The sequence below is a fragment of the Pipistrellus hanaki genome (assembly GCF_964339955.1).
Source record: "Pipistrellus hanaki genome assembly, chromosome: 3".
NCBI lineage: Eukaryota > Metazoa > Chordata > Mammalia > Chiroptera > Vespertilionidae > Pipistrellus > Pipistrellus hanaki.
In genome coordinates this window covers 24,826,308-24,834,408 of record NC_140505.1, presented here as the reverse complement: position 1 = coordinate 24,834,408, position 8,101 = coordinate 24,826,308, and positions in this window count along the sequence as shown.

Below are 8,101 nucleotides of genomic sequence, written 5' to 3'. Positions count from 1 at the left end.
TGCAGTATCTAGTCTCCTGGACTCACCTTTGAGATAGGATGAATCTCCAATTTCAAAGCATAAAAAAGCTACTTACCAAGTCTGCTAGAGTCTACACCAGGACCAGTGTGACTGCAAACCTCCCTCTTGCAGAGCCAGCACCAGAAGTGAGCTTTCCAAACTGCGCCTCCCCTGGAGTCTACTTATGGTAGAGTCGTCACCCAGGGATCTCTGGGAAATGTAGGTGTGGGACCTTAGGTTGACCTTGTGTTCCTCCTTTCCAAATCAATTCATTGGAGAAGATTAGAGAGCTTTGTTACAGGATGAGCCCCAGCCAGAGGCTGTGAGAAATATGTCCTGTGTTTGACACAGTTCTTGCTTTAAAAAAAAATCTAAAGCCAGATTTTCCAGCCAAAGAGGTCAAAGTGGTTCTAGAAACTTTGGAGGAAGTTGGGGAGGTGGTTTTGGTGGGAATGAGAACTTTGGTCATGGGGGAAAATTCAGTGGTCAAGGTAGCTTTGGTGGCAGCCATGGATGGTGGTGGATTTGGTGGTAGTGGGGATGGCTATCATGGGTTTGATAATGATGGTGACTATGGAAGAGATAATCCTGGTTACTCTGGAGGAAGCAGAACCTGTGGAAGTGTTGCACAGGGCTATGGAATCCAGGGCAGTGGCTATGGCGAGAGTGACAGCTGTCACCGTGGAGGAGACAGAGGCAGGTTTGGCAGTGGTGGTGGACGCAATTTTGGAGGTGGCAGAAGCTACAAGGATTTTGGCAATAACAATGAACAATCTTCAAATTTTGGACCCATGAAAGGAGGAAACCTTGGTTGATTGATTTCCTCATCACCATTTATCCCTTCTATGCCCTCTTCCATCTCCACCATCCCCCTTCACCCCTGCAATCACCACACTGTTGTCTACGTCCATGAGTTTTCTTCCTTTTCTTTTTTTTTTTTTTCTTCTTTGCTCAATTCCTCTCTACTACCTCCTTCTCAACCCCAAGCTGTCTGCTTGCTCTCTGTGAGCCTGTCTCTATTTTGCTTGGTAGTTCAGTTAGTTCATTAAATTGAAAGGAGGAAACTTTGGCAGCAGAAGCTCTGGCCCTTATGGTGGTGGAAGCCAATACTTTGCCAAACCATGAAACCAAGGTGGCTATGGCGGTTCCAGCAGCAGCAGTAGCTATAGCATCGGCAGAAGGTTTTAATTACTGCCAGGAAACAAATTTTAGCAGGGGAGGAGAGCCAGAGACATTTCAGGGAAGCTACAGGTTACAATAGATTTATGAACTCAGCCAAGCACAGGGGTGGCAGAGCTTAGCTGCTACCAAGAAGACATGTCTTAAGCAATACTCATGTGAATGGGCAAAAAAACTTGAGGACTCTTTTTGTGATTAATTTTATAATAAGTTATTTTAGTTTCTGTTTTGTGGAAAATGTAAAACATTCCAACAAAGGGTTTTAATGTAGGTTTTTGTTTTGTGCCCATGCTATTAGTTGCTAAATAATAGTCTGATCATGACAGTTAATAAATGTCTTTTCTAAATTGTGCTGTGTAAAGTGAGTCTGCTCTGAAGCCATCATGGTAAATTTCCCAACTGGGTGAAGTTCTAATTCCTTTTGGGTGTTCGACAGGCTATTCCTCGCTTCTATGTCTCTGGTCTATTTTGTTCATTAATTACAATTATATGTCTTTTTATTTTTAAATATATTTTTTAAACATCAATGATGAGAGAGAATCACTGATCAGCTGCCTCCTGCTTGCCCCCTACTGGGGATCGAGCCTGCGACCCCGGCATGTGTCCTTGACCAGAATCAAACTTGGGACCCTTTGGTCCACAGGGCGATACTCTATTCACTGAGACAAACCAGCTAGGGCTAGATTGTATGTCTTTTTATTAGTGTATTTATACTATTCACTTTTAAGTGGTTATTTAATAGTTAAATTAATATCTACCATATTTTTAACTGTTTTCTGTCTGTTGCATTTTTCCCCTGCCTTTTATGCCTTCTTAGTTTTAGTAGAACATCTTAGGATTCCATGTCTCTCTTCTCTTAGCATATCAATTGTACTTATTTTAAAAATGTTTGCATTACTTGCCCAAGAGTTTGCAGCATACATTCACAACTAATCTGGTAATGCTTCATATATAATGCAGATATTTTATAATACTGTTAAGTATTCCAAATCCTCCTTCACATCCTTCATCATATTTGTCATTCATTTCACTTACCAATTAGCCATAATCACACAATATATTGTTCCTATTATCATTTTGAACAAATTGTTATCTATTAGATGAATTAAGAATAAGAAAAGTACAAGTCCTTTTTTAGGAGAGAAGATTGAACTTTTCTCCTTTAAAAAAATGTTTTATTGATTTGAGGGAGAAAGGAAGGAAGAGAGATATAGAAACATTGATGAGAGAGAAACATCTACACCCCACATTGGGGATTGTGCAGGCAAACCAGGCATGTGCCCTGACTAGAAATCCAACCAGTGACCTTTTGGTTCATGGGTTGATAGATGCTCAACTACTGAGCCACACCAAGAGGACTCTTTCAACACTTCAAATATTTCACTTTCTGCTTGCATGTTTTCTGAAAAAAAATTTCATATAATACTTCTTATTGTTCTATACGAAAAGTAAGTTTTTTCCCCTCTAGATTCTTCCTAGATTTTCTCTTTGATTCTGCTTTCCTATAGTTTTAATATGATATTCCTAGGTGTCCATTTTGGGCTATTTATTATATGTGGTGATGTGGTTCTCTGAGTTTCCTGGATCAGAGAACACCACACCATGACCAAATGGGATTTATTCCCAGGATTCAAGGTTGGTCCAATATCCACAAATCAATTAACATGATATACCACATGAAAATTGAAATATAGTGGTAACCATACTTTGGTAAAAACTGCTGTTTGAATTTTAGCCTTGCTATCTGACTTCAACCTTCGATTACTTGCTGAGGAGTGGAAAATTACTGACCTTGCCTGGAGGGTAGAAAGTTACTACTCTCTCCCACTCCTGGACCTGAAGGCCAAATCAACAGTCTGGGTTAGTCAAGGCCAAAAGAACAGAACGAACCAGGAAGGGAGATTAGGCCATCTGGCCAATGCATACAACCGCAAGGTTAAGCAATATAGAAACCAAACAGCTCCAGCCCCGTGAACCTCCACCCCCTTGTTTGAAATGTGCATAAAAAGCTGGATTTGTAACTGCTTGCGGCTGTTTGTTGCCTGCTCCATCCTGGCGGCGGCAGCCCAGATTCGAATCTGTAATAAAATTTGTTATTTGACTCCGCAATTGGCTAGTTGGAGTTGTTTCCCGGGTAGGGGTCTCTACCTCTTGGGTGGTCTCTTCTCCATTCAACAAAAATGAAGGATAAAAATTATGTCATCTGATCAATAGATGCAGAAAAATCACTTGACAAAATCTAGCATCCATTTATGATAAAAATTATCAGTTAGATTTATTACAGCAACACCCCCCCTCCCCCCCGCTCTTTTTGTTCACAGATGCATGTGTATACAAGTTTCTCTCCTAAGAGGATGATTGTGATGTTTATGTCTCAGAACTTATTTTTATTTTCCTTAGGTTTTTGCATTAGCCAGGACTTCTGGAATAATGTTGAAAAAGGAAATGACATCTCAGAGGGGAGGCCGGTGGAGAGGATGGGGACGGGGGAGAGGGATTAACTAAAGAATATGGACACAGACAATAGTGTGTGGAAGGCCTGAAGTGGAGTGGGGGTTGGGTTGAGGAGGGAAAAGGGGTAAAAACGGGGAATATCTGTAATATTGGCAATAAAAAAATGTTATTTGTATTTCATCACAATTTAAAAAAAAATTAAAATACTGTTATATAAGGACAGATACCTGAAAAATTGGATACCTAAAAAAAAAGAGAGAGAGAAGATGGAAGTTAATCTACAATATTGAAAGGGAAAGATGCAAATTGACCATACCTTTGTGATACCCACCAGCCAATCAGGCATTACTATGCAAATTAACCCAAGAAAGGTGGTGGGTTAATTTGCATGTACAGAGGCCCAGCAGCTGGGATGGGATGCTTGCCATGGTGATGATGCAGGCATTTCACAGCACCAGCTGCTCCAGGCCTCTCGGCAATGTGGGAAGGAGCAAAAGCTGTGCCGGAAGCCAGGGTAAGGAAGGCCCATTCTGCATGAATCTTCCTGCGTCAGGTGTCTAGTGAGGCAATAATTTTGGAGTTCAGTAATTCTAACTCTGGGTATACATATGTAAATATTGGGTTGTAAAACTTTTCTTTGATTAATAAAATATTATAAGCTTATCTGAACACAAGTATGAAATATATGTGCACCACAACCAATTATGAGTATAAATCTGCTCCATAGATTGCTTACTTTAGTAAGAATATCATTTTCTAAGACTCTGTGTCACCAAAGCATAAATTAGTATAATCAATACAAATACACAAGCACACAATTTTGTTTTCAGTATTAAATTTTTAATTGAATTTACAGAAAAATTTGCAACAAGGTCAGATGTTTAACCTTTGAAAGAATAAACCTTTACATTGATTCCATTGATATGGATGAAAAATCTGAATTATACTGAAATTAATTTAAGTGTGTTTTTAATTTAAATGGGTTTTCGCTTTGAAGCATCTCGTGACATGAATATAGAGCTGGCTTCGCTTAACGCTGTACAAGTCCGTCTGCTAATGGTGCACACATTGGCAAGACCACACTCACTTTTCCTACATACAGAAGACTTCAGGAAATTAAAAACAAGTGGCATCCTATCTAATAAAGTGATATGTAAATTGACAGCACCTCTGCTACACCCACAAGCCACACTCACTGGTCAACTAGGAGCAAATATGCAAATAAACTCAACCAAGATGGCTGCATCCATGGAGAGCAGGAGGGAGGCTTGGGTTTTCCTGGCAGTGGAGGAAGCCAAGCTTTTCGCCTGCCCTTGCTGGCTACAAAGTTTCAATGATAGAAGATAAATAAATCCCAATATAAATGGTGACAGCCACAGAGCTGGAGAGAGCAGAAGGCTAGGGTTGTCCCCAGTAATGGAGGAAGCCAAGCTTCTGCAGCCCTGGCCAGCCCAGGGCTCCACTTCAGCCTACAAAGTTTCAATTGTAGAAGATAAATTATTCCCAGATACCAGGGCCTCTGTTTAGGTCACCAGGGAGCATGGCCGGCCTGCAAACCACCACAGGCCCATCATCTAAGCTGCCCAACATCCCAAGGGAGCCCCCACCCTGATCTGGGACACCCTTCAGGGCAAACCAGCTGCCCTCCACCCATGCACCAGGCCTCTATCTAATAAAAGAATAATATGCAGATTGACCATCACTCCAACACACAAGATGGCTGCCCCATGTGGTCAAAGATCCTGATCCTATGTGGACATAGATAGTCACCACAAGATGGCCAGCAGGAGAGGGCAGTTAGGGACAATCAGGCTGGCAGGAGAGCAGTTAGGCGTCAATCAGGCAGTCAGGGGAGTAGCTAGGGGTGATCAGGCTGGCAGGCAGAAGCAGTTAGGGCTATCAGGAAGGCAGGCAGGCGAGTAGTTGGGAGCCAGCAGTCTGAATTATGAGATGGGTGTCCCAGATTGGAGAGGGTGCAGGCTGGGCTGAAGGATACCCCCACCCCCCTGTGCACTAATTTCATGCACAGGGACTATAATAATTTTATAAAAAGTTATTTGTTCCAAATGAAAAAATTTACTTCAAAATAATTGATAAACAGGGCTTCTGTAGCTGCAGGTTTTAAATCTCATCTGTAGGCACAATACTTAAAAACAAAACAAAAACCTATCCTTTAAAATATGCTTATTCTGGAAATATACATATTCTGTTAATCACATTTTCAACAATGAAGACTCCTCTCTGTACACTCCAGATTCTCAGGAAGGGGCAGGGTAATGGGTGAATCAGAAAAAAATTAGGAAATAGGAAGGCAGGTCCATCCAGAATAAATGCTGAATACCAAAACCCTTAATCCACAAATTTAACAGTTCAATGAAATTCAGCCTATGAATGCTTACTAAGCACTCACTGAGTGCCATGCATTTCGATGTGGACACAAAGGTAAGTAAACTATTGTAGGTGTTCTCTGCTGACTTTCAGTCCAGTTACACAGACAAGTAATTTCATGTGAGATCATGTAACGGCACAAGTTGTAGGCTACACGGGCAAGAGAGGGAGTGCCTCTCTGCCCACAGTGACCCTGGGGGCCAGATTGAGGAACAGCAGGTGAGCCCTTAACCCTCGCCTATTCGGCTCAGTGGGTAGAGTATCGGCCCTCAGACTGAATGTTTCTGTGTTCGACACTGGTAAGGGCACAATACTAGTGGAGCACACGTGAGAAGCAACTAATCGACGTGTCTCTCACATCAATGTTTCTCTCTCTCTTTCTCTTCTCCCTCACCCTCCCCTCCACTCTCTCTAAGAATAAATGGAAAAATATCCTTGGGTGAGGATTAACACAATAAATAAATAAATAAATAAATAAATAAATTAATTAATTAATTAATATAAAATAGGCATTCCAAGATCTTGCCTGGAATGGGTAGCAGAGGATAGAGAGTGACAGAAATCCTTTGCTTGACTGAACTGTCGTCAGCCTCCTGAACCTTCTCCTAGGCCCATCTGTGCTCTGACTTATAAAATTCTGTTTTGGCAAGAACCCTGTTCAGTCAGTTTAGCTAGAGTCTCCCACCCTCCATCTCTGAGCAACCTCAGCATCTACCTGGGTTCCTCATTCTCCCCACCTCCCGGGTGAGGTTCGATCACCCTTGCTGTCTTCAGCAGAGATACTGGTAGGCCAGGCTAGCCAGGGTCTCCATTACCCTTGATGCTTCCTTTCAGTGAATGCATATGTTCTAACCCCAACCCTGCTCCTTGACTGCCAATTCCCACTTTCCCATAATGCATTCACAGCTGAGCCTGGTTCAACACTGTCTTCTCTTCTCCCCTGTGGCAATAGTCTCCAATAAAAAATGTTACTGCTTTAACAGTGTACACCTCTGATTTTTTTTTGCCAGGAGGAACATTAAAAATTCCATACTGAGCAAAAGGAAGTGCCAAATGTATTTGACAAACAGGCAGCGTCTACTTCAAGGAGTATAAGGAATAAGGATAAGATGGAGGTAGGTACTTTGCTATCTGGGTACATTCGGTGCTCTGCAGGTGACTGCTCCCCTGATAGATGTGGGAAATGGCTTTGTAAAATGTTACCTGGATTTTAAGCCAACCTAAATCATGCTGTTGACACTGAGTTGGTAGGAATGGGTTACATAATTCCTGGTGCCCCACATTCTGCCCTCATAACTCAGTTCTGGGGTCTGCAGCTGAGCTGTGCATGTAAAAGCCGCTTCCTGCAACAGATAACTGCCCTCTGGGAAGGTCCTCTACCTCATCTCTGTCTTCAGGCACCAGGTGGATGAAATCTCTGAAATATTGATGAGTATGAAAGACTTTATTAATAATGGAAAAAACCGGAAATAGCAACATGTGCAAAGAGAGAATGAGGTTCATTGAGGTCCAAGCTCCCTTGGCAGCGCTTAGCCGCCCCTGATGGTTCTGTGGGAAGGCATGACCCCATCCTGGAAGATGGAGACATCCTGTCACAGAGAGAAAGCAGCTGGAGGAGTGATTGAAATTGCTGTGTGGGTATCAGAGGAAGAGAAGCCTTTGTCAAGGAAAGAAGGATCAATATTTTCATATGAATGCTTTTGCCCTTTGAAGCACCTTGTGGGGTGAGAGGCAGGAGCCTGGGCATCCTGGTGGTGGAAAAACACGGGGACTCTTGGAAGACTTTGAGGACAGTTCTAAACATCCTTTCTCCCGTCCTCAGTCTCAGCATCGCATCTCTACTTGGGACAGAAGAGAGTCTAAGACAGAGGAGCTCAGAAACCTTTGTTGAGTAGGAACTTCGTGCTGTGCTGGGTGCTGTAACCTTGATGAATAAGATAAACCTGATCCTTGCCACCATGGGACTCACGCTTTAGTGAGGAAGACAAGAAGTAAACAAGTCAATCCAAGTAAACAAATATGAACTGCGAAAGGGTTAAGTAAGAGGATGTGACTGAAGCTCAGAGGAGAAGCTCTAACT